Below are 26,694 nucleotides of genomic sequence, written 5' to 3' on the forward strand. Positions count from 1 at the left end.
AGGACTACTTGTGCCGCCTGTTTTTTCCACATTCTAATAACTTGACTACGCTTCTGTGGAACATTCAGACGCCTCACGTTGTGAGATACAATCTTAATTTCCGCCATATTTGACATGTGACCATTCCCTTCTCTGTGCATACCACATGACATAGCAAAAAGAACAGAACAATAATATAACATTCTTTAACCATACTCCGTATTGGAGTAAACTTCTAACACAAGGTAAGAGTGAAACACTATCAGCTACAACAACCTGTAGCTTCACCCTAGTATAAGGAGGGGTCTCCCTATAAGTACAGATTTGGGGGGTCATATTAGAACTAATGAGATTGACCTCAAGACACCCAACCCAAGCCCCACCTAAGCAGCTTTTTCCAAAATCTGGTATAAAACCGACAAGACACTTCAAGTGCTTATTTTAAGGCTTAATATCCATTAAAGTGGGGACCTGTTCACTAGTTGTGATTAGTTGTTAACTGTGCCAAAATGGCGTTGTCACCATTTAAATCTGAAATATATATATCAGGAACCCTTAACATGGAGCCATACAGTAGTGCAAAGAATTATGCAAATACATAAACATAATTAAATGCCAGCAACTTCAGATAGGGTCTCGTCCTTGGGCAGTATGGATATTTTTCTTCCCTGGCGATGATCGAAATCCAGAAACCCTTGTCCAGGGGTCTGCTTCCGACAGGGACGGTATCTTCGGCGGATATGCCAACGGGAGCCACGAGGGAATATCCATAGGCTGGAATCCAAGCAAGTCCCAGGCCGCATGTAGATCTTCAGGTTTCCGTATCACGATATGCTTATCCTGTTTGTGTATCGCCACTCCAAAAGGGTATAACCAACGAAACGGGATGTTGTTAGATCGTAGCTTATCCAGCAGTGGTTTTAATATGCGGCGTTTAGTGAGTGTTGAGGCAGCCAAATATTGAAAAAGAAGGACAGAGGTTCCCTCATAACTGACTCCGTCGGAAGACCTTGCTTGTTTTAATAGTGCAGCGGTGTCCACATAGCTAAGCAGGCCACACATTACATCTCTAGGTGGATCCTGAGCGCGTGGCTTGGCCCTCAGTGCCCTGTGAATACGCTCAATTTGGATAGGCCCTGCTCTCCTCCCAAAATGGATGCAAAAATCTCCCGTGTTACTGTAGGAAGCGCCTCATGTGAGATAGATTCTGGGAGGCCACGTATCCTGATATTTTTGCGGCGACTGCGATTCTCCTGATCTTCCGCATGCAATAAAGCCATATTTATGTGATCATGCTGGACATATAAAGTCTCCTGTACTGCTGCTCCAAACCGGGCCACCTCCGCTTGTGCGGTTTCTAGCATGTCTACCCTGTCTCCAATATGTCTCAGGTCTGCTTTTATTTCGGCCAGGTCTTGTGCTATGGGGCCCAATGCTTTAAAGAGAACCCGCTTTATGAATCCCCTAGGCACAGGGACATATGTGGACTCACCCCCAGCCTCCGATTGCTCTCCTGTGCTGCCGGCATCAGAGTCTTCTGTTGCCTCATGGCTGCATGCTGCATCCGGCGCCATCTTTGATTTTCGCGCTGGAGAGCACTCCATCGTTTTCTTTAAAAACCTATCCAGGTCTGCTTGGTTTTTCCCCGGTTTTGGGGTGCCTGAGTGTTCCCTGTTCTTATCTTTCCCGGTCCGCACCATTCTGCTGTGTCTTGTCTTGCTATAAGCTCAGGTTAGCCGGGTTGCCGCAGGAGCTCTGTCTCAAGCCACCTTTTCTGCTCGCGGTCAAGCTCCGCCCCCCCGGGTATATTTTATGTGGTCATAAAGAGTGTCTGGATGGGAACAATATTCTCCTGTAACACAGTTCAAATAAATTTTAATGGGAAAACTGGTAACCGCACTTGAGTCATAATAGACTTTGTTGGGCTGAGCAAATGAACATGTTTTGCACGGATGTGAGCCATATCTGTAAAAGCCCTTATGGTGTAACCAGCTGGTCTTGGTTCTGGATGATGTAAACAGAGAGGGAGATAGTGTATTACCTAGGGTGGGCACCCTGCGTGATACTATGCGACATCCATCCTTCAATATTTTTTCTAGTTTATCATCCTCATAGAGGATTGGTAAGTATCTATGCACAATGTTATTAATATCCGTGAATTGATTGCTATATTCAAGTATCAATGTAGGTTTCTCAGAGCCACTGGTCTTAATAAATTTTATATTGTTTTTGGTACTATTATTTTTGTTAAAAAGCAATTGTTCTCTAGTCTTGGATCCCACTATAATTTTAGCTCTATCTAGCGTCCACTGGTGGTAGCCCCTATTCCGCAATCTCCTGCATATCTGTGCTTGTTTTATGTGAAAATTATGAGTTTGGCTGCAATTTCTCCTCGCTCTGACCATCTCTCACACGGGGATGGAGGAGATGGTGTGTTTAGGATGGCTACTTTCTGCATGGAGAATGGTATTTCCTGAGGTGTCTTTGCGATGTGTTTTTGACTGAATCAGACCCCCTGCTGCAGCCGACAACTCCAAATCTAGAAAACAAATGGTGTGGGTCTCTATTTGATGAGTGTATCTAAGATTGCAGCCATTGTCATTGAGGTACCTGATGAAGTCAGGTATGGCAGACACATTGCCCCCTCAAATCATGAGAAGGTCATCGTAGTATCTGCCATACCATTGCAAATGACCAGCGAACGGATTGTCAATTGAGAAGATGGTAAATTCCTCCCACCAGGCCATGACAAGGTTTGCCAATGAGGGCAAAAACTTAGCCCCCATTGATACTCCCTTCAATTGTAAAAAATACATTCCATCGAACTGAAAATAGTTGTGTGTCATCAAATACTCCAGTACGTCTATACAGAAAGACTGGAGCTGTGGGGTATACGTGCTGTATTGAAATAAATAATGTTCAAGAGCCCTAGATGCTATTGCGTGGGGAATACTGGTATAAAGCGATACCACATCGCAACTTAACCATGTATAATTATGATTCCAGACCCTATTCTTAAATGCACATAAAACATTAGTAGTGGCCCGGAACCCTAGACACAAGAGGCTGGAGGAGTGAATCTAGCCACTCCGACAGTCTCTCGGTGAGGGATCCGATCCCAGATACAATAGGACGCATGGGTGGAGGGTGAATGCCTTTAAGAGTCTTAGGGAGGGCATGCATAATGGGGATGATTGGGGATTTAACTGATAGGTACTCATATTACCTCTTCGTAATAATTTCTTCCCTGAGACCCTCACCTAACAGTTTGATGCAGCTTGTTTGAAAAGCTTTGGCAGGGTTCCCATCTAATTTCCTATAAGTATCTGCATCCGACAACAATTCCAAAATGTGTGTTCTATACATATATGTATCCATTACAGTAATGCTTCCCCCCTTGTCGGACATTTTTATAATAATCTCAGGATTATCCCACAACGATTTAACTGCAATATAATGAGCTGCCGACATATTCCTTTTATTGACACTACTTTTGTTATGGTCATATAATTTCTGTAAATCCCTCTCTATTGCAAACTGGAATTTGTCCATAGAGTCAGTTCTTGACTGTATAGGATAGAATCTAGGGTTTAACTTGGTAAAGTCTGCAGCGATATTGGTCAATGATTTTGGTTCCCCCATATCCAGATCTTCAAGGCACATTAATGTAACCTGTTCTTGGAATGTAGAAAGCTCTAGAACTTGTGTCTCTTCCATCAGTTTTGTCTCTTGTGAATTGGTAGAAGACTTCATATTCCAATTAGTTGTTTCAGAAGATACCAAAAAGTGTATTTTCACTGTTAAATTGCGAATGAATTTAATTACGTCCAGCAATGTACCAAAGACATCAAAATTCCGGTTGGGTACATAATTGAGACCCAACGAAAAAACCTCTAGTTGAATAGGTGTTAAAGTAATGGATGACAGATTGACCACATCCATATTGGATGTCAGTTCCTTTGGTTCCGTAGGCGGCGAGGTTCTATATCTGGTTTTATGTTTCCTCCCCCTTCTCTTCCGCCGTTTTTTATGCATTATGCCTTGGAGGTTGTAGGAATCTTGTGGAATCTGCATGTTAATTTATGCTTTGGATTCGCTGCTCATAAATATACCATTGTTTGCGGAATTTGTTGAGATTACTCTGCGTATTAGCTGCAAATTCTGCAGGTTAAAAAAAAATAAAGACCTATACTTACTTCTCGTGGCGCTTTCATAGCAACGCGTCCCTGTTAGCGGCTGCTCAATATCCAGGGAGATCCCTGCAGCCAATCATAGATGGCCGCCTGAACACTGAGCAGCCGGAAGAGCAGGAACACGTTGCTATAGCAATGCTAGGAGAGTTGAAAATAGGCCTTTTTTTTTCTTTCAGCTGTTTACCAGAGCAGTCAACCCGGCAAAATATACTAAAAGGGTTGCCACGTTTTCATAATAAATACCGTCCAGGGAAAATAGGGCGAGGCTGGAGCGTGACTTAACAGTATGATTACAGCGTTACCAAATTTATATAGTTTTTTTTTATCTTTTACTACTTTTATTAAGAAAAAATATTTGAGCGCCATCGTTTTTCTATTCTTCCGTCGACTGAGCAGTGTGAGGGCTTATTTTTTGCAAGGCAAGCTGTAGTTTTTATTGATACCATTTTTTGTTATATAAGACTTTTTCATCACTCTTTCTTAAATTGTTTTCTGAGAGGTAAGATGACCATGAAACAGCAATTCAGTTTTTGTTTTTTACGGACGTGGTGATACCATTTATGTTCTTTTTCTTTTAAATTACTTGAGAAAAAGTGTAAAAAGTTTTTTTTTAACTTTAATTATTTTTATTTAATTGTGCGTCACAAAAATCTTTATTTTAATCTTTAGAATTTTTTTTTATTAGTGCCCGTAGGGGACTTGAACCAGCGATTGTTAGAATGCTGATGTATTGCAGTATATTGTGAATTGTACTTCCTATTAAGCCCTGCCACGTAGATTTTGTCATGGTGCGCCAAGTGGTTAATACTTCAGACCACTGTGGGTGACTTCACAATGAATGAGGGGGCAGTGGTAATAAACACCTGTAGTAATGATGACAGATGTGCTGATGTCATAAATACACATGTTTATGATATACAGAAGATTCCATACTAGAAGGTTTTACTGCCATGTTCATCTCCATATTTGATGCGAGGGAGGACCTTGAGCTTAACTTCCCACCAATACCGACCTTGATGCAGTTTGGAGGTTCTATGAGGGAAGTCCCTTTACTCAAGACCGCTTCTTCATCATAGTAATGCCATCTTCTTCATATGGGTTATCTGCTTTAGACAACTCCTTTGCATATTCTGTTAGAGGGCATATCAATGTAATAGAGGGGAGTTTCCAGCACGAGATCCCCCTCCATTTGCCAGAGCGCAGACAGCTGCTACAAAAAAGGCATCTGGAAGACCCCTCTGGAGGACCCGTCTCATCTGTGAATTACATGGATGGCCCATTAATTTCAATGGGTGCCAAAGAAAGACGCCATCCGCCATAGCCAACCAGATCAGCCGGATTATGTGTTTAATGTTGTTTGTTCTTTGTAATGTCGTAATTTGTAAATCTGATAAAATGTACAAATTCTGTTCATACTATAATAAGTTATATTTTGGCACCTTCTAAGCCCAGAGGAAGGGCAATCCTCCAGCCATGGTTTCCCTAGAGGTTTCCCCCACAGGGGTTTTTTCGTCTCCTGCGTGCTGGATGGTGACTCTTCGTGAGTCAGAGGTTTGCCATTTTGGGTTTGGTCATTTCATTAAATAAATCTTTAACCATTTAACACCCAATTAAAGTGTTTTGTGTCCTTATTCTGCATTTTTTGTGTTTATTCATTTTGTTTGGGAATCTGGGTCTACCACATATCACAAGTCGTAAGGCCAGACATCTCCTTCCCACAGAGGAAAATAACCTTTCCCATGGAGGAGTTTTTGAGCCAGTTGGGTGTTATTGTTGCGCCACTAAACAAAATCTGACTGAATCCTAAACTCATTATTATTTGTCTATCAGTTCCATACAGTCCACCAAAAAAATACTGCCATGTAAGGGTCAGTTCACATGGCGGATTCTGCGTGCCAGGTCCTGCCGCAAAATCCGTAGCAGAATTATTCCTTACATCGGCAGAAAGATTCCTCCTCTCTTTGACTTTAAATAGCGATCAGGGCCTCCTGCCCTCAAGTCCCCTATTGGGACAAAATAATAAAGTTAAAAAAAAGTTAAAAAAAGTTGTGTCAAAATATGAAAATAAAAGTTTTAAAAGTAGTAAAAGTAAAAATCCCCCTTTTTCCCTTATCAGTCGTCCTTTATTATTAATAAAAATATATAGATAAACAAATAAACTATACATATTTGGTATCGCCGCGTCTGTAACGACCTGAATGACAAAATTATTTTGTTATTTATCCTGCGCGGTGAACGCCGTAAAATAAAATAATAATAAACTGCACCAGAATCACAATTGTTTGATCACTTCACCTCCCAAAAAATGGAATAATAAGAGATTAAAAAGTCGCATGTATCTGAAAATGGTGCTGATCGAAACTACGAAACTACAGTTGGTTACATAAAAAACAAGTCCTCGCACGACTTTCTTGATGGAAAAAAGTTCTGGCTCTTAGAATATGCTAACACAAAAAGTTAATGATTTTTTACAAAAAGTATTTTATTGTACAAACGCGTATAAAAAAAACTAAAAAAGCTGTGCCAGAATTGCGTTTTTTTGTTTACCTGGCCTTCCAAAAAATAGGATAAAAGGTGATCAAAAATTTGCATGTACCCCAAAATGTTACCAATAATCGTTACAGCTCGTCCTGCAAAAAAACAGCCCTCATACCACTACGTCTATGAAAAAATACAATTAGTTATGGCTCCAATAAGTCAGGAAATAAAAAATATGCAGTTGTGCCTGAGGGGAACATTTCTTCTGGTTCAAGAGGCGATTTATCAAGGATCTAAAATTAGGGAACCAGGAAGGGGAGGGCCCAAACATATCTGCTGGAAGCGAGGGTGTCCGTATTATACCAGGACAACACTTCACAGCAAAATTCCCCAAACTGCAAATATGCAGAGTGTGGACCAAAAGGGGCATAAGAAAGGACCCCATATATCAGTGCGACACTGGCCTGTGCAGAAAGGATTGCTTCACAGCGTAACACACATAAATGGATTATTTTATTGTTTTTTTACCCGATTATTATACCCCCTGACTATGCCCCTGATGTATTCTGCCCAGCTCACATATGCCCCACATTCTAAACGGAAACACTCCAAACAAAACTATTGTCAAGCAAATTCCATGCTCCAAAAGCCAAATGGCGCTCCCACCCATCTGAACCCTACAGTGTGCCAAAACAGCAGTTTCCTTCCACATATATAGCATCGTCATACCCAGGAGAACCCTTTTAACAATTTTTGGGGTGTGTGTCTCCAGTGACATAAGCTTGGTACGACATATTTGCCATTGAAATGGCATATCTAGGGAAAAATATACATTTTTACTTTACACCATCCGCAGCGCAATCATTTATGGAAAATACCTGTGGGGTGAAAATGCTCACTACACCCCTCAATAGATGCCTTGAGGGGTGCAGTTTCCAAATGGGGTCACTTCTCAGGGCTTTCTTTTTATTATTTCACATCTGAGCCTCTGCAATTGTGATCCAATACTTTATAAATCGCCAAATTAGGCATCGATTTCGCATGGTACGCTTTCACTCCTGAGCCTGGTCGAATGTCCGGCAAAAGATTAGGGCCACATGAAGGGTGTTTCTAAAACCAGGAAACCCAGCATAATAATTAGAGAGCTGTCTTGTTATGGTGGCACAAGCTGGGCACCACATATTGGCATATCTATGGAAAAAAAAAATCCCATTTTCACTCTGCAACATCGAGTGCACACTAATTTCTACAAAATACCTGCAGGGTTAACATGCTTACTACACCCCTAGGTAAATGCATTGAGGGGTGTAGTTTCCAAAATGTGGTCACTTCTGCGTGGTATCCACAGTTTTGGTCCCACAGGCGCCCAGAAACCAATCCAGCAAAATCTGCACTCCAAATGGCGCTTCTTCCTTTCTGAGCCTTGCCGTGTGCCCAAACAGCAGTTTATGACCACATATGGGGTATTGCTGTACTCGGGAGAAATTGCTTTGCAAATGTTGTGTTCTTTTTTTCCATTATTTGTTGAGAAAACAAAACAATTTGCGGTAAAGCTATGTCTTATTGAAGAAAAAGGATTGTTTTTATTTTCACTGCCCAATTCTAATAAATTTATATGAAACATCTATGGGGTCAAAATGCTCACAATACTCCTAGATAGATTCCTCAAGGGGTGTAGTTTCCTAATTGAGTTACTTTTTGGGCATTTGTTTAGTCCCCTCAGGGGCTTTGCAAATGCGACATTGCCTCCGCAAACCATTCCTGCTAAATGTGATCTCCAAAAGCCAAATAGCGCTCTTTCCATTCTAAGCCCTGCCGTGTGTCCAAACAGCCGTTTATTACCACATGTGGGGTACTGTTTTACTCGGGAGAAATTGTTTTACAAATTTTGCGGTGCTTTTCTCCTTCTGTCTTTGTGGAAATGAGACTAACTGGTGACAGAGCCTGGCACTTATAATCTGGTGACAGAGCCTCTTTAATGTCAATGGCCATTCTAAGCTGAATGTGCCTGCTCTCATCAGAACGCAGAAGTTACGCAGCTTAAGGCCTTGCTAGCACCAGTATGGGAGACTGTCTAGGAATCCGTGGTGCGGTTGAATTTTTATTATGTCGTTTAGATTTTGTTTCACAATCGATTAAAAAGGACTATGGATTAAAGCGTTTAATGTCAATGGCCATTCTCAGATGAATGTCCCTGCTCTCGTCAGATCGCAGAAGTTACACAGCTTAAGGCCTCGCTAGTACCAGTGTGGGTGGCTGTCTGGGAATCCGTGGTGCGGTTGACTGTTTATTATGTCGTTTAGATTTTGTTTCACAATCGATTAAAAAGGACTATGGATTAAAGCATTTAATGTCAACGGCCATTCTAAGCTGAATGTGCCTGCTCTCGTCAGATCGCAGAAGTTACACAGCTTAAGGCCTCGCTAGTACCAGTGTGGGAGGCTGTCTGGGAATCCGTGGTGCGGTTGACTGTTTAATATGTGGTTTCGATTTTATTTCACAATCGATTAAAAAGGACTATGGATTAAAGCATTTAATGTCAATGGGCATTCTAAGCTGAATGTGACTGCTCTCGTCACATCGCAGAAGTTACACAGCTTAAGGCCTTGCTAGTACCAGTGTGGGTGGCTGTCTGGGAATCCGTGGTGCGGTTGACTGTTTATTATGTCGTTTAGATTTTGTTTCACAATCGATTAAAAAGGACTATGGATTAAAGCGTTTAATGTCAATGGCCATTCTCAGATGAATGTGCCTGCTCTCGTCAAGTCGCTGAAGTTGCACAGCTTAAAGGGAACCTGTCACCAGCATTTCACCTATTAAACCAGCAATACCTGGTGGTAGTGGGTGAAAAATAATTTCTATATAACCTATAATTATCTTCTTACTTGGCTCTGTAGCTTTAGTATTCAGTTTTTTAGTGTTCCCACACCGTATGCAAATGAGCAGAAAAGAGTCAGATCTTCGTTTGAAAAGAGTCAAATCTTCGTTTGAAAAGAGCCATATCTACATTCCTCAAGTCTTTCCGAGTTTACCCCGCCTCCTTACTTTTGATTGACAGCTCCTCGCCATCCCCCAGCACACAAAATCTCGCGCTTGTGCATTGATGTCCTCTTCTGGTGTGTGCGCACAAAGGGACACCGGAGTATTACGATAAAAGGCGCAAAATGTTTGCAGACCGTTATTTACAGTCGGAGAAGGAGTTTAGGAGAGCGGATAACAGCAATGAACTTTTGACAGCAGCGACCAGTGAGGGATAAGTAAAGTTCAATAGGTGAAATGCTGGTGACAGGTTCCCTTTAAGGCCTCCCTAGTACCAGTGTGGGAGACTGTCTGGGAATCCGTGGTGCGGTTGGCTTTTTATTATGTCATTTAGATTTTGTTTCACAATCGATTAAAAAGGACTATGGATTAAAGCCTTTAATGTAAATGGCTATTCTAAACTGCATGTGCCTGCTCTCGTCAGATCGCTGAAATTACACAGCTTAAAGAGGCTCTGTCACCAGATTTTGCAACCCCTATCTGCTATTGCAGCAGATAGGCGCTGCAATGTAGATTACAGTAACGTTTTTATTTTTTAAAAACGAGCATTTTTGGCCAAGTTATGACCATTTTTGTAGTTATGCAAATGAGGCTTGCAAAAGTCCAAGTGGGTGTGTTTAAAAGTAAAAGTCCAAGTGGGCGTGTATTATGTGCGTACATCGGGGCGTTTTTAATACTTTTACTAGCTGGGCGCTCTGAAGAGAAGTAACATCCTCTTCTCTTCAGAACGCCCAGCTTCTGGCAGTGCAGATCTGTGACGTCACAGACGTGGTGCGGTTGACTTTTATTATGTCGTATAGATTTTGTTTCACAATCGATTAAAAAGGACTATGGATTAAAGCATTTAATGTCAATGGCCATTCTAAGCTGTACGTGCCTGCTCTCGTCAGATCGCAGAAATTACACAGCTTAAGCCCTTGCTAGTACCAGTGTGGGAGACTGTCTGGGAATCCGTGGTGCGGTTGACTTTTTATTATGTTGTTTAGATTTTGTTTCACAATCGATTAAAAAGGACTATGGATTAAAGCATTTAATGTCAATGGCCATTCTAAGCTGAATGTGCCCGCTCTCGTCAGAGCGCTGTAGTTGCATAACTTAAGGCCTCGCTTTTACCAGTGTGGGAGACTGTCTGGGAATCCGTGGTGCGGTTGACTTTTATTATGTCGTTTAGATTTTGTTACACAATCGATTAAAAAGGACTATGGATTAAAACATTTAATGTAAATGGCCATTCCAAGCTGAATGTGCCTTCTCTTGTCAGATCGCAGAAGTTACGCAGCATAAGGCCTCGCTAGCACCAGTGTGGGAGACTGGCAGGGAATCCGTGTTGCGGTTTACATATTATTATGTCGTTTTGATTTTGTTTCACAATCGATTAAAAAGGACTATGGATTAAAGCATTTAATGTTAATAGCCATTCTAAGCTGAATGTGCCTGCTTTCGTCAGATTGTAGTAGTTACACAGCTTAAGACCTCGCTAGTACCAGTGTGGGAGACTGTCTGGGAATCCGTGGTGCAGTTGACTTTTTTTTTTTGTCAAAACTCTGTTTATTGATTTTTTATTTTTACAATCCAACATAACGTACATCAATTTCAATGTGAGTTCAAGGATAACATCTGTACAAGTGCCAAAACTTGGTACATACATATATTGCTACAAAGCATGAATCATATTTCACCACTTTTTAAATACCATAACATAAACCTCTTATTATTATTGATGTGTGTTGTCCTTATTTAAGTCCATCCCGCTACAGTGTTTCAGTCTGTCCCACCTCGGGGATATCAATTAGTCCTGTCTAATGTGAATGGGAAAAGGGAGCGGGTTCAGGGGTTCCTTCTTACAACCTATGAGATTAGTATCCTCTAGGTCTGCTATGTCAGACTGTTAGACAAGCCATGTATCCACCCTCATCATCCATAAAGTTTAGCCAAGGCTGCCAAATTTTATAGTACTTACTAATATTCCTATTTGATAAGTAACTCAGTTCCTCCAATCTAGATACCTGCGCCACTTTATTTAACCAATGTGAGATGGACGGAGGTGCCTTCTTCCGCCAATTCAGCGGTATCAATGCTTTTGCGGCAAGTACCAAATGTGGCCACAGATCTTTACCATTACTGTGTACTCTGGATTCTGATGGTAAGTTCAAAAGTATGTAGTTGAGCGTGAGTGGTGGGGCGGATGGGCAAATAAGAGCAATTATGCGCTGCACTTCTTCCCAATAAGATGATATATGCGAGCAAGTCCACCAGATGTGTGTGTATGAGCCTATGTGTTGATTGCATCTCCAGCACAAGTGCGATATTTCAGGTTCTATACGATGAAGGAGTTCCGGTGTTTTGTACCACCTGCTTACCAATTTGTAGGAGGTCTCCTGCAAATTCACGCATCTGGAAGGGCCACAGTTAGACCTATATATATGTTGAATGTCCGAGTGCGTGAACTTGATGTGTAGTTCTTTCTCCCATGAGGAGATGTATGGTAAGGGGACCTGCTCTTCTATTGACTCCAGCTTTTTATATATTAAGGAAATAGATTTTGGAATCGGTGTCAATGAAGTCAATAGCGACTCAAACCATGTTATCGGTCTTGTGATATATCCCTGTTCTAGAAGAAAGTTGTAATTCGAGAGCATTTGCATATATTCCAAATAATGGAAGCGTATGTGCGGGAACTGTAATCTTAAGGTTTCCTCTGAGGGAAATTCCCCCTTTCGTACTATGTCTCCTAAAACGACTTCTTTCAATCCTGAACTACGCACCGTGTGAATCTCACTTTCAACATCCTTAAGTCATATCAGATCTCCCAGATTTATCAGTAGCGACGGGGTGGGGCAAATGTCTTCCTTGGGAGACAGGTTCTTCCACACCCTCAAAGTAGCTCTTGTTATTAAATTGGTGGATCCCCCTCCTGGACTAGGTAGGCCATATTGTAGCAGCAACTGAGTCAAGGAGCCTTCACACATGGCTTCCTCTATTTGTACATAGAGTTTAGGGTGTGATACTCCAAACCAGTCTAGAAGCCTACTTAACTGAGTAGATTGGTAGAAAGCTTGTATATCCGTGAAGTTGAGACCGCCTAGGGTCTTCGTCTTAGTCAGGGTTCTATGTGCTAATCTGTGACCCTTCTTGTTCCATATATAACTCAATAGCTTAACGTTAAGACTACGAAAGAAATATTGCGGAAGGAATATTGGCATAGTCTGTAATAAGTAAGTTATTTTGGGGAATATCAGCATTTTAATCAAGTTGCATCGACCCAGCCAGGATATAAATGGGATTTTCCAGTTATTCATGATGCTATCAATTTCGGATACCAAAGGGTTATAGTTTAGGAGGAACCATGAATCCGGGGAAGGAGCAATCTGCAAACCTAAGTATTTTATGAAACTTGTTGACCATTTAAATGGGGACGAAAGCTGGGCCCCCGCTACCACCGCCTCAGAGCACGTTATGTTGAGAGCTGCAGATTTATCCGGGTTGATTTTAAAGTTGGAGATTTCCTCAAACTTGGCAAACATGTCAGCTAGAATTGGGAACGATGTCTGAGGGTTTGAGGTTAATATCAAGAGATCGTCGGTGAAGGACGCCGTCAGGTGCTCTTGCCCCCCAATTTCCACCCCTTTAATTTGATTGCATTGACGAATATGCTGAATCAGGGTTTCAATTGTTAAAACAAAGAGAAGAGGTGATAGCGGGCAACCCTGCCTCGTGCAATTAGAGATCTTGAAGGTAGGAGATAGGGTGCCATTAACTCGTACCTTTGTGGAAGGGCAGGTGTACAAAGCCATGATAAAAGTGATCAGGGTAGCCGGGAAGCCAAACTTCTGAAGCGTTTTGACCATAAAGGTCCAGTCTATGCGATCGAACGCTTTCTCCGCATCTGTGGATAAGAGTGTTAAGGGGAACCGGCGTTTATGCGCTAACTGAATCAAATGAAGGACCCTCAACATGTTGTCTTTGCCCTCCCTCCCAGCCACAAATCCCACCTATTCCTGGTTAATCAGCTCTGGCAACAGTAGTCTAAGTCTATTGGCCAGGGTCTTGGCATATACCTTAATGTCAACGTTCAACAAAGAAATAGGTCTATAACTTCCACAGAAAGTAGGATCCTTTTCCGCTTTCGGGATTATAGAGATGTGTGCTTCTAAAGTCTGCTGGGGAAAACCCCCTCCCTTAGATAATGAGTTGAACGTCGTCACCATATGAGGAAAAAGCAAGTCATTAAAATTTTTATAATAAACCACTGGCAGGCCATCGGGGCCCGGACTTTTGCCCATTGGCATGTCCTTCAGGGCAGCTGCCACTTCTGTCAGAGAGAAGGGCCTAGACAACACGTCTCTTTGAGTATCTCCCAATGATGGCAGGTGCAAATTCCACAAGAATACATCAATTGCCTCGCTACGTTGTACTAGCTGTTCACCGGATTCATGTCTCCTAATATTATACAGATTTTCATAGTATAGTTTAAATTGGTGAGCAATGGCTTCAGTGTCTGATGAGTCACTCCCATTATCAGTCTTAATTGTTTTAATATAAGCTTGGTCCTGGCGTTTTTTGGCCATGAGAGCCATGAGCTTTGAACCCCTGTTGCCATGAATATATACAGCATGTTTAGCGTTTAGATAAGCTTTAGATGCCCTAAGATTCAGGATCTATTTGAGATGTTCTCGGTGCTTAGTCAATTCTTTTAGGTTCTGGGCAGCTAAGGATTTTTTATGTTGTCCCTCAAGTAGTACAATTTTCCTCATGGTGTCATCTACCTCCCGTCTATGGATCTTTTTTGCATGAGAGCCTATGGAAATAAACTCGCCTCTAATTACCGCTTTATGGGCCTCCCATGTGGTTGTCATGGTGAGATTCTCATCTACATTTTCTTCAAAGTATCTATTGAGAGCAGTTGAAATTCTCTGCTTATAAGACGAGGATTTTAATAACGTTTCGTTTAACCGCCAAGTGTGTGATGCCTTGGGCAGCGATGCAACCACAAAATGCATCACCACTGGAGCATGGTCCGACACAACAATCTGCCCTATTTCTGCTGTGGATATCATAGAAAGCTGTGACGCCTTAACAAATAAGTAATCTAGGCGTTGATAGGAGTGATGTGGTGCCGAAAAGTGTGTGTAACCCCGGCCCGTTGGATGAAACGATCTCCAGACATCTCTCAACTGTAGATCCAAAAGTCTTTTGTGTAGTAATCGGAGGCTCCTAAAGGACTGCTGTGAACTTCCCTTAGACGAATCTAGGGACGGTTCAAGGGTAACATTCATGTCCCCACCCAAAATACACACCCCAGTCTGAAATAATTTCAATTGTTGCAAAGTGGCTACCAACCACCTGACTTGTTGACTATTTGGTGCGTATATGCCAGCTATCGTTACTGGGGTATTAGCAATTAGCCCTTTGACAAAAAGGAATCTACCTTCTGGATCAGACAGTTGCGAGATAAATGTGAAAGGTACAGAATTCTTAATAGCTATGGACACACCACATTTTTTTCAAATCAGGATGCTGGGAGTGGTACCATTTGTTGAAATGAGTTGTGGATAACTGGGGCATTTTCCCCTTTACAAAGTGCGTCTCTTGCAATATGGCGACTTCCACACCCTGAGATCGCAACACCTGAAGAAGTCTGGATCTTTTAGTAGGTGAATTCATGCCTTTCACATTCCATGTGGCAACCTTTGTTTCAGACATTTGTAATATAAGTCAACTCTAACTAGGTTTATCAACAATATAAATACGTGAAGTATCAGTTAATATAACAATAATATCTCAATACAGTGGTCTACTAATGCAGGTAAGTTACAGTGTATGGGAAACCCAGGGGGGGGGGAGAACATAAAGTATGCTAAGTATTTAGAACATTCAAATTCGCTATGAGAAATCATCATTAATTCAGTATATAGCATTTTACTTAACGGACTAAGCTACCATCAGCAGCAACATAGAAACAAACTTCGTCTCGAAGAACCGCTCCAATCTCCTCAAGATGTCTCCTCTGGATCTTCTATTGCCTGAGTAGAAAGTCTTTCGGTTGACTTTTTATTATGTCGTTTAGATTTTGTTTCACAATAGATTAAAAATGACTATGGATTAAAGAATTGAATGGCAATAACCATTCTAAGCTGAATGTGCCTGCTCTCGTCAGAGCGCTGAAATTGAACAGCTTAAGGCCTCGCTAGTGCCAGTGTGGGAGACTGTCTGGGAATCCGTGGTGCGGTTGACTTTTTATTATGTCGTTTAGATTTTGTTTCACAATCGATTAAAAAGGACTATGGATTAAAGCATTTAAAGTAAATGGCTATTCTAAACTGCATGTGCCTGCTCTCGTCCGATCGCGCAAGTTACACAGCTTATGGCCTCGCTAGTACCAGTGTGGGAGATTGTCTGGGAATCCGTTGTGCAGTTGGCTTTTTATTATGTCGTTTAGATTTTGTTTCATAATCGATTAAAAAGGACTATGGATTAAAGCATTTAATGTCAATGGCCATTCTAAGCTGAACGTGCCTACTCTCGTCAGATCGCTGAAGTTGCACAGCTTAAGGCCTTGCTAGTACCTGTGTGGGAGATCGTCTGTGAATCCGTGGTGCGGTTGTCTTTTTATTATGTCGTTTAGATTTTGTTTCATAATCGATTAAAAAGGACTATGGTATGAAACATTTAATGTCAATGGCCATTCTAAGCTGAATGTGCCAGCTCTTGTCAGAGCCCAGAAGTTACACAGCTTAATGTCTCGCTAGTACCAGTGTGGGAGACTGTCTTGGAGTCCGAAGTGTGGTTGACTTTTTATTATGTCGTTTAGATCTTGTTTCACAATCGATTAAAAAGGACTATGGATTAAAGCTTTTAATGTCAATGGCCATTCTAAGCTGAATGTGCTTGCTATCGTCAGAGCGCTGAAGTTGCACAACTTAAGTCCTCGCTAGTACAAGTGTGGGAGACTGTCTGGGAATACGTGGTGCGGTTGACTTTTTATTATGTCGTATAGATTTTGTTTCACAATCGATTAAAAAGGACTATGGATTAAAACATTTAATGTCAATGGCCATTCTAAGCTGAACATGCCTGCTCTCGTCAGATTGCAGAAGGTACACAGCTTAGGCCTCGCTAGTAATAGTGTGGGAGACTGTCTGGGAATCCGTGGTGCAGTTGACTTTTTATTATGTCGTTTAGATTTTGTTTTACAATCGATTAAAAAGGACTATGGATTAAAGCATTTAATGTCAATGGCCATTCTAAGCTGAATGTGCCCGCTCTCGTCAGAGCGCTGAAGTTGCATAACTTAAGGCCTCGCTTTTACCAGTGTGGCAGACTGTCTGGGAACCCGTGGTGCGGTTGACTTTTTATTATGTTGTTTCGATTTTGTTTCACAATCGATTAAAAAGGACTATGGATTAAAGCATTTAATGGCAATGGCCATTCTAAGCTGAAAGTGCCTTCTCTTGTCAGATCGCAGAAGTTACACAGCTTAGGTCTCGCTAGTACCAGTGTGGGAGACTGTCTGTGAATCCGTGGTGCGGTTGCCTTTTTATAATGTCGTTTAGATTTTGTTTCACAATCGATTAAAAAGGACTATGGATTAAAACATTTAACGTCAATATCCCTTCTAAGCTGAATGTGCCTGCTCTCGTCGGATTGCTGAAGTTACACAGCTTAAGTCCTTGCTAGAACCAGTGTGGGAGACTGTCTGGGAATCCGTGGTGCGATTGACTTTTATTATGTTGTTTAGATTTTGTTTCACAATCGATTAGAAAGGACTATGGATTAAAGCATTTAGTGTCAATAGCCATTCTAAGCTGAATGTACCTGCTCTCGTCAGATCGCAGAAGTTACACAGCTTAAGGCCTCGCTATTACCAGTGTGGGAGACTGTCTGGGAATCCGTGGTGCGGTTGAGTTTTTATAATGTCGTTTAGATTTTGTTTCACAATCGATTAAAAAGGACTATGGATTAAAGCTTTTAATGTCAATTGCTGTTCTAAGCTGAATGTGCGTGCTCTCGTCAGATCGCAGAAGTTACACAGCTTAAGGCCTCGCTAGTACCAGTGTGGGAGACTGTCTGGGAATCCGTGGTAAGTTGACTTTTTATTATGTCGTTTAGATTTTGTTTCACAATCGATTAAAAAGGACTATGGATTAAAGCATCTAATGTCAATGGCCATTCTAAGCTGAATGTGCCTGCTCTTGTCAGTTTGCAGAAGTTACACAGCTTAAGACCTCGCTAGTACCAGTGTGGGAGACTGTCTGGGAATCCGTGGTGTGGTTGACTTTTTATGATGTTGTTTAGATTTTGTTTCACAATCGATTAAACTAAAAATAGACTAAAGCTTTAAAAGTTAAAGGCCATTCTAAGCTGAAATGTGCCTTTTCTCTTCAAATCGCAGATGAATAACTCTTTAAGACCTCGCTAGTACCAGTGTGGGAGACTGTCTGGGGATCCGTGGTGCGGTTGACTTTTTATTATGTCGTTTAGATTATGTTTTACAATCGATTAAAAAGGAATATGGATTAAATCATTTAAAGTCAATGGCCGTTCTAAGCTGAATGTGCCTGCGCTTGTCAGATTGCAGAAGTTACCCAGCTTAAGGCCTCGCTAGTACTAGTATGGAAGACTGTCTTAAATCCGTGGTGCGGTTGCCTTTTTATTATGTCGTTTAGATTTTGTTTCACAATCGATTAAAAAAGGACTATCGATTAAAGCACTTAATGTCAATAGCCATTCTAAGCTGAATGTCACTACTCTCGTCAGATCGCAGAACTTACGCTGCTTAAGGCTGGGTTCACACGAGCACATTAACGTCCGTAATGGACGGACGTATTTCGGGCGGAAGTCCCGGACCGAACTCAGTGCAGGGGGCCGGGCTCCTAGCATCATAGTTATGTACGATGCTAGGAGTCCCTGCCTCTCTGTGGAACTACTGTACTGTACTGAAAACATGATTACAGTATGGGACAGTTGTCCTGCAGAGAGGCAGGGACTCCTAGCATTGTACATAACTATGATGCTAGGAGCCCGGCTCCCTGCACTGAGATAGTTCCGGGACTTCCGCCCGAAATACGTCCGTCCATTACGGACGTTAATGTGCTCGTGTGAACCCAGCCTTAGGCATCGCTAGTACAAGTGTGGGAATCCGTGGTGTGGTTGACTTTTTATGTCGTTTAGATTTTGTTTCACAATCGATTAAAAAGGACTATGGATTAAAGCATTTAATATCAATGGCCATTCTAAGCTGAATGTGCCTGCTCTTGTCAGATCGCAGAACTTACACAGCTCAAGACCTCGCTAGTACCAGTGTGGGAGACTGTCTGGGAATCCGTGGTGCGTTTGATATTTTATTATCTTGTTTAGATTTTGTTTCACAATCGATTAAAAAAGACGATGGATTAAATGATTTAACGTCAATGGCCATTCTAAGCTGAATGTGCCTGCTCTTGTCAAATCGCAGAAGTTACACAGTTTAAGGCCTCGCTAGTACTAGTGTGGGAGACTGGCTGGGAATCCATGGTGCGGTTGACAACTTATTGTCGTTTAGATTTTGTTTCACAATCGATTAAAAAGGACTATGGATTAAAGCATTTAATGTCAATGGCCGTTCTAAGCTGAATGTGCCACTTCTCGTCAGATCGCAGAAGTTACACAGCTTAATGCCTAGCTAGCACCAGTGTGGGAGACTGTCTGGGAATGCATGGTGCGGTTGACTACTTATTATGTCGTTTAGATTTTGTTTCACAATCGATTAAAAAGGACTATGGATTAAAGCATTTATAGTCAATGGCTGTTCTAAGCTGAATGTACCTGCTCTCGTCAGATCGCAGAAGTTACACAGATTAAGGCCTCGCTAGTACTAGTGTGGGAGACTGTCTGGGAATCCGTGGTGCGGTTTGCTTTTTATTATGTCATTTAGATTTTGTTTCACAATCGATTAAAAAGGACTATGGATTAAAGCATTTAATGTCAATGGTCATTCTAAGCTGAATGTGCCCGCTCTCGTCAGGGCACAGAAGTTACACAGCTTAAGGCCTCGCTAGTACCAGTGTGGGAGGCTGTCTGGGAATCCATGGTGCGATTGGCTTTTTATTATGTCATTTAAATTTTGTTTCACAATCGATTAAAAAGGACTATGGATTAAAGCATTTAACGTCAATTGCTATTCTAAGCTGCATGTGCCTGTGCTTGTCATATCGCTGAAGTTACACAGCTTAAGGCCTCGCTAGTAATAGTGTGGGAGACTGTCTGGGAATCCGTGGTGCGGTTGGCTTTTTATTATGTCGTTTAGATTTTGTTTCATTATCGATTAAAAAGGACTATGGATTAAAGCATTTAATGTCAATGGTCTTTCTAAGCTGAATGTGCCTGCACTCGTCAGATCGCAGAAGTTACACAGCTTAAGGCCGCGCTAGTACCAGTGTGGGAGACTCTCTGGGAATCCGTGGTGCGGTTGACTTTTTATTATGTCGTTTATATTATGTTTCACATTCGATTAAAAAGGAATATGGATTAAAGCATTTAAAGTCAATGGCCATTCTAAGCTGAATGTGCCTTCTCTCGTCGTCTCGCAGAAGTTACCCAGCATAAGGCCTCGCAAGTACCAGTGTGGGAGACTGTCTGGGAATCCGTGGTGCGGTTGACTTTTTATTATGGCGTTTAGATTTTTTTTCACAATCGATTAAAAAGGACTATGGATTAAAGCATTTAATGGCATTGACCCTTTTAAGCTGAATGTGCCTGCCCTCGTCATGATCGCAGTAGTTACACAGCTTAAGGCCTCGCTAGTACCAGTGTGGGAGACTGTCTGGGAATTCGAGGTGCGGTGGCCTTTTTATTATGTCGTTTAGATTTTGTTTCACAATCGAATAAAAAGGACTATGGATTAAATCATTTAATGTTAAAGGCCATTCTAAGCTAAATATGCCTATTCTTGTCCGATCGCAGAAGTTACACAGTTTAAGACCTCGCTGGTACCAGTATGGGAGACTGTCTGGGAATCCGTGGTGCGGCTGACTTTTTATTATGTCGTTTAGATTTTGTTTCACAATAGATTAAAAAGGACTATGGATTTAAGTATGTCATGTTGATGGGCATTCTAAGCTGAATGTTCCTGCTCTTGTCAGTTCGCAGAAGTTACACAGCTTTTGTCCTCGCTAGTACCAGTGTGGGAGACTGTCTGCGAATCCGTCGTGCGGTTGCCTTTTTATTATGTCGTTTAGAATTTGTTTCACAATCGATTAAAAAGGACTATGAATAAAAACATTTACTGTCAATGGCCATTCTAAGCTGAACGTGCCTGCTCTTGTCAGATCGCCGAAGTTACACAGTTTAAGGTCTCGCTAGTACCAGTGTGGGAAACCGTGGTGCGGTTGCCTTTTTATTATGACGCTTAGATTTTGTTTCACAACCGATTAAAAAGGACTATGGATTAAAGCATTTAAAGTCATTAGCCGTTCTAAGCTGAATGTGCCTGCTCTCGTCAGATCGCAGAAGTTACACAGCTTAATGCCTCGCTAGTACCAGTGTGGGAGACTGTCTGGGAGTGTGTGGTGCGGATGACGTTTTATTATGTCGTTTAGATTTTGTTTCACAATCGATTAAAAAGGACCATGGATTAAAGCATTTAAAGTCAATGGCCATTCTAAGCTGAATGTGCTTGCTCTCGTCAGGTCGCAGAAGTTACACAAATTAAGCCCTCGCTAGTACCAGTGTGGGAGACCGTCTGGGAATTCGAGGTGCGGTAGAGTTTTTATTATGTCGTTTAGATTATGTTTCACAATAGATTAAAAAGGACTATGGATTAAAGCATTTAATGTCAAAGGCCATTCTAAGCTGAATGTGCCTGCTCTCGTCAGATCGCAGAAATTACACAGCTTAAGGCCTCGCTAATACCAGTGTGGGAGACTGTCTGGGAATCAGTGGTGCGTTTGACTTTTTATTATGTCGTTTAGATTTTGTTTCACAATCGATTAAAAAAGGCCTATGGATTAAAGTTTTTAATGTCAATGCCCATTCTAAGCTGAATGTGCCTGCTCTTGTCATATTGCAGAAGTTACACAGCTTAAGCCCTCGCTAGTACCAGTGTGGGAGTTGGTCTGGGAATCGGTGGTGCGGTTGCCTTTTTATTATGTCGTTTAGATTTTTTTTCATAATCGATTAAAAATTACTATGGATTAAAGCATTTAATGTCGATGGCCATTCTAAGCTGAATGTGCCTGCTCTCGGCAGATTGCAAAAGTTACACAGTTTAAGGCCTCGCTAGTACCAGTGTTGGAGATTGTCTGGGTATCCGTGGTGTGGTTGACTTTTTATTATGTTGTTTCACAATCGATTAAAAAGCACTATGGATTAAGGCATCCAATGTCAATGGCCATTCTAAACAAAATGTGCCTGCTCTCGTCAGATCACAGAAGTTACGGAGCTTAAGGCCTCGCTAGTGTCAGTGTGGGAGACTCTCTGGGAATCCGTGGTGCGGTTGACTTTTTATTATGTCGTTTAGATTTTGTTTCACAATCGATTAAAAATAAAAATAGATTAAGGCTTTAAAAGTTAATGGCAATTCTAAGCTGAAATGTGCCTTTTCTAGTCAAATCGCAGAAATTACACAGCTTAAGGCCTCGCTCCGTACCAGTATGGGAGACTGTCTGGGAAACCGTGGTGCGGTTAACTTTTTATTATGTCGTTTAGATTTTGTTTCACAATCGATTAAAAAGGACTATGGAATAAAGCATTTAATGTCAAAGGCCATTTTAAGCTCAATGTGCCTGCCCTCGTCAGATCGCAGAAGGTAAACAGCTTAAGACCTCGCTACTACCACTGTGGGAGACTGTCTGGGAATCCGTGGTGCGGTTGACCTTTTTATTATGTCGTTTAGATTTTGTTTCACAATCGATTAAAAAGGACTATGAATTAAATCATTTAATGGCAATGGCTATTCTAAGCTGAATGTGCCTGCTCTCGTCAGATTGCAGATGTTACACCGCTAAAGGCCTCGCTAATACCAGTGTGGGAGACTGTCGTGGTGCCGTGGACTTTTTATTATGTCGTTTAGATTTTGTTTCACAATCGATTAAAAAGGACTATGGATTAAACCATATAGTGTCAATGGATGTTCTAAGCTGAATGTGCCTGCTCTCGTCAGATCTCAGAAGTAACACCACTTAAGGCCTTGCTAGTACCAGTGTGGGAGACTGTCTGGGTATCTGTAGTGCGGTTGCCTTTTTATTATGTCGTTTAGATTTTTTTTCACAATCGATTAATAAGGACTATGGATTAAAGCATTTGACGTCAATCGCCATTCTAAGCTTAATATGCCTGCTCTCGTCAGATCTCAGAAGTGACACAGCTTAAGCCCTTGCTAGTACCAGTGTGGGAGACTCTCTGGGAATCCGTGGTGCAGTTGAGATTTTATTATGTCATTTGGTTTTTGTTTCACAATCGATTAAAAAGGACTATGGATTAAAGCATTAAATGTCAATGGCCATTCTAGGCCGAAAGTGCCTGCTCTCGTCAGGTTGCTGAAGTTACACAGCTTAAGGCCTCGCTGGTACCAATGTGGGAGACTGTCTGGGAGTCCGTGGTGCGGTAGTCTTTTTATTATGTCGTTTAGATTTAGTTTCACAATCGATTAAAAAGGACTATGGATTAAAGCATTTAATGTCAATGGCCATTCTAAGCTGAATGTGCCTTCTCTCGTCAGATCGCAGAAGTTACAAAGCTTAAGCCCTCGCTAGAACCAGTGTGGGAGACTGTCTGGGAAGCCGTGGTGCGGATGAATTTTTATTATGTCGTTTAGATTTTATTTCACAATCGATTAAAAAGGACTATGGATTAAAGAATTTAATGTCAATGGCCATTCTAAGATGAATGTGCGTCCTCTTGTCAGATCGCAGCAGTTACGCAGCTTAAGGCCTAGCTAGCACTAGTGAGGGAGACTGTCTTGGAATCCGTGGTGCAGTTGACTTTTTATTATGTTGTTTAAATTTTGTTTATCAATCGATTAAAAAGGACTATGGATTAAAGCATGTCATGTCATGTCATGTCATGTCATGTCATGTCATGTCATGTCATGTCATGTCATGTCATGTCATGTCATGTCATGTCATGTCATGTCATGTCAATGGCCTTTCTAAGCTGAATGTGCCTGCTCTCGTCAGATCGCTGAAGTTACACAGCTTAAGGCCTCGCTAGTACCAGTGTGGGAGGCTTTCTGGGAATCCGTGGTGCGATTGGCTTTTTATTATGTCATTTAGATTTTGTTTCACAATCGATTAAAAAGGACTATGGATTAAAACATTTAATGTCGATGGCTATTCTAAGCTGCATGTTCCTGCTCTCGTCATATCGCTGAAGTTACACAGCTTAAGGCCTCGCTAGTACCAGTGTGGGAGACTGTCTGGGAATCCGTGGTGCGGTTGGCTTTTTATTATGTCATTTAGATTTTGTTTCATAATCGATTAAAAAGGACTATGGATTAAAGCATTTAATGTCAATGGTCATTCTAAGCTGAATGTGCCTTCTCTCGTCATCTCGCAGAACTTACCCAGCATAAGGCCTCGCAAGTACCAGTGTGGGAGGCTGTTTGGGAATCCGTGGTGCAGTTGACTTTTTATTATGGCGTTTAGATTTTTTTTCACAATCGATTAAAAAGGACTATGGATTAGAGCATTTAACGGCAAAGGCCCTTCTAAGCTGAATGTACCTGCCCTCGTCATGATCGCAGTAGTTACACAGCTTAAGGCCTCGCTAGTACCAGTGTGGGAGACTGTCTGGGAATTCGAGGTGCGGTAGAGTTTTTATTATGTCGTTTAGATTTTGTTTCACAATCGATTAAAAAGGACTATGGATTAAAGCATTTAATGTCAATGGCCATTCTAAGCTGAATGTGACTGCTCTCGTCAGATTGCTGAAGTTACACAGGATAAGGCCTCGCTAGTACCAGTGTGGGAGACTTTCTGGGAATCTGTGGTGCAGTTGCCTTTTTATTATGTCGTTTAGATTTTGTTTCACAATCGATTAAAAAGGACTATGGATTAAAGCATTTGATGTCTATGGCCATTTTAAGCTGAATGTTCCTGCTCTCGTCTGATTGCAGAAGTTACACAGCTTAAGGCCTCGCTAGTACCAGTGTGGGAGACTGTCTGCGAATCCGTGGTGCGGTTGACTTTTTATTATGTCGTTTAGATTTTGTTTCACAATCGATTAAAAAGGACTATGGATTAAAGCATTTAATGTCTATGGCCGTTTTAAGCTGAATGTTCCTGCTCTCGTCAGATTGCAGAAGTTACACAGCTTAAGGCCTCGCTAGTACCAGTGTGGGAGACTGTCTGGGAAGCTGTGGTGCGGTTGACTTTTTATTATGTCGTTTAGATTTTGTTTCACAATCGATTAAAAAGGACTATGGATTAAAGCATTTAATGTCAATGGCCATTCTAAGCTGAATGTGCCTGCTCTTGTCATATCGCAGAAGTTACACAGCTTAAGGTCTAGAGCATGTGCTTAAAAATGGGAGATCCTGTTGAATAAACCTATCCGTCTTTCATTGTGGCAGATTATCTGGTCACAAACTGCTAAAACTTCCATCTGCATTGCATATAAAGAAAATCAATACAAAATTCTGATGTTTTGGTACCATACCCCTGCTTTTCTGCATAGCTTCAATCCGGGTATTCCTTCGGATTGTTGACGATGCAGAGGTCAGAGAAGAGACCTGTTCCATATTTTTTGGAGCTGCTCACTGGTCCAACAGTTTTGGCTGGAGGTTAGGAATTTGGTGATGGCGGTGTTACAGCGGGATATTCCTCTAGACCCTCTTCATTATCTACTGAATGTCCCTCCTAGGTCCTTGGAGAAGCCACTAGCCCGACTATTTCGACACTTTCTCACCGCCGCTAAGACGTTGATAGCTTGGAAATGGAGACAGACTGCTCCTCCTTCTCACATCGACTTACTGACTAGAATTAGGGAAATTCGTACTATGGAGCATATGACGGCCTCTATTGACAATGCGCTGGACCGGTTCAAAGTGGTGTGGGATCTGTATTGGTTACAGATATCTCAGCATTAGACCGTAGATTGATCTCTGACTACCCCTTCCCCTTCCCCCTTTTGTCTTTTCCCCGGTGTCTTGTTTTGTCTGTTTGAATTTAATGCTATGTCAAATGGAGTAAGTTATACTCATTACTGTTTTGATATAAATAACATCTTGTAGGATAATGTGTTCACAGATCAAGAGCACATCAATCAGAGCTAGTCACCTTGATAATGATCAAGTCTAGCCAGTGCTAAGATGCTAAAGAAATATATATATATATTAGGTAATAGAATTAAATGTCCAAAGGTTCAAAGAAACGCCGCAAAAGTGAACCCCTCATTAAGGCCGCCCGGACTAAGAGTCCCCAAGCGATGAATCCAGCGTGCCTCCTCCTGTAGTAATCTATGATCTAAATTACCAGCTCTTGGGCCTAGTTTAATCTGAGTAATACCCCAGAATTGTAAGGAACGAACGTCCCCGCCATGTGTGAAACGGATGTGTCTAGACAGTGGTGTGTCAGCTTTCTGATTTATGGTACTCAAATGTTTCGAAATTCTTCTCCTTAGCTCCTGGATAGTTTTTCCTACGTACAGCTTAGGGCACGGACATCTGGCTACATAGATTACACCTTTGCTCTGGCAGTTGATGAATTGTCTAACTTGGTAAGATCTACCATCAAGCGGATTAGTAAATTGCCTGATAGTAGGCATAAGGTAACAAAAAGAGCATCGGCCACATGGATGGGAACCAATAGCCGATGATTTCAGCCAGCATTTTGATACCACAGTAGATCTAGAGTGATGACTATGCACCAAATAGTCGCGAAGGTTCCTACCTCTACGATAAGTTATGCTGGGAGTAAGGGGTACTACATCCTGAATTTCAGGGTCGGCCAAAAGGATTGCCCAATGTCGCTGTAGGATCTCACGGACCTGTTGAGAGCCCGTGTCGAAAGTACCAATACATCTGATGTTG

At 41.7% G+C, this 26,694-nt stretch overlaps 9 pseudogenes; all 9 read left to right on the plus strand.

Moving 5' to 3' along the window:
• The first annotated feature begins 8,630 nt into the window (after window positions 1-8,630).
• Window positions 8,631-8,749, plus strand: LOC142697860 (5S ribosomal RNA; annotated as a pseudogene).
• A 67-nt stretch (window positions 8,750-8,816) lies between these two features.
• Window positions 8,817-8,935, plus strand: LOC142691229 (5S ribosomal RNA; annotated as a pseudogene).
• A 67-nt stretch (window positions 8,936-9,002) lies between these two features.
• On the plus strand, window positions 9,003-9,121 carry LOC142725295 (5S ribosomal RNA; annotated as a pseudogene).
• Window positions 9,122-10,538: 1,417 nt separating this feature from the next.
• Window positions 10,539-10,657, plus strand: LOC142684842 (5S ribosomal RNA; annotated as a pseudogene).
• A 6,819-nt stretch (window positions 10,658-17,476) lies between these two features.
• On the plus strand, window positions 17,477-17,595 carry LOC142679751 (5S ribosomal RNA; annotated as a pseudogene).
• A 1,870-nt stretch (window positions 17,596-19,465) lies between these two features.
• Window positions 19,466-19,584, plus strand: LOC142703104 (5S ribosomal RNA; annotated as a pseudogene).
• Window positions 19,585-20,023: 439 nt separating this feature from the next.
• LOC142677448 (5S ribosomal RNA) lies at window positions 20,024-20,142 on the plus strand (annotated as a pseudogene).
• Window positions 20,143-21,500: 1,358 nt separating this feature from the next.
• LOC142678598 (5S ribosomal RNA) lies at window positions 21,501-21,619 on the plus strand (annotated as a pseudogene).
• Window positions 21,620-23,801: 2,182 nt separating this feature from the next.
• Window positions 23,802-23,920, plus strand: LOC142698734 (5S ribosomal RNA; annotated as a pseudogene).
• The last annotated feature ends 2,774 nt before the right edge of the window (window positions 23,921-26,694 follow it).

Source organism: Rhinoderma darwinii, chromosome 1, assembly GCF_050947455.1.
Source record: "Rhinoderma darwinii isolate aRhiDar2 chromosome 1, aRhiDar2.hap1, whole genome shotgun sequence".
In the NCBI taxonomy this organism is placed as follows: Eukaryota; Metazoa; Chordata; class Amphibia; order Anura; family Rhinodermatidae; genus Rhinoderma; species Rhinoderma darwinii.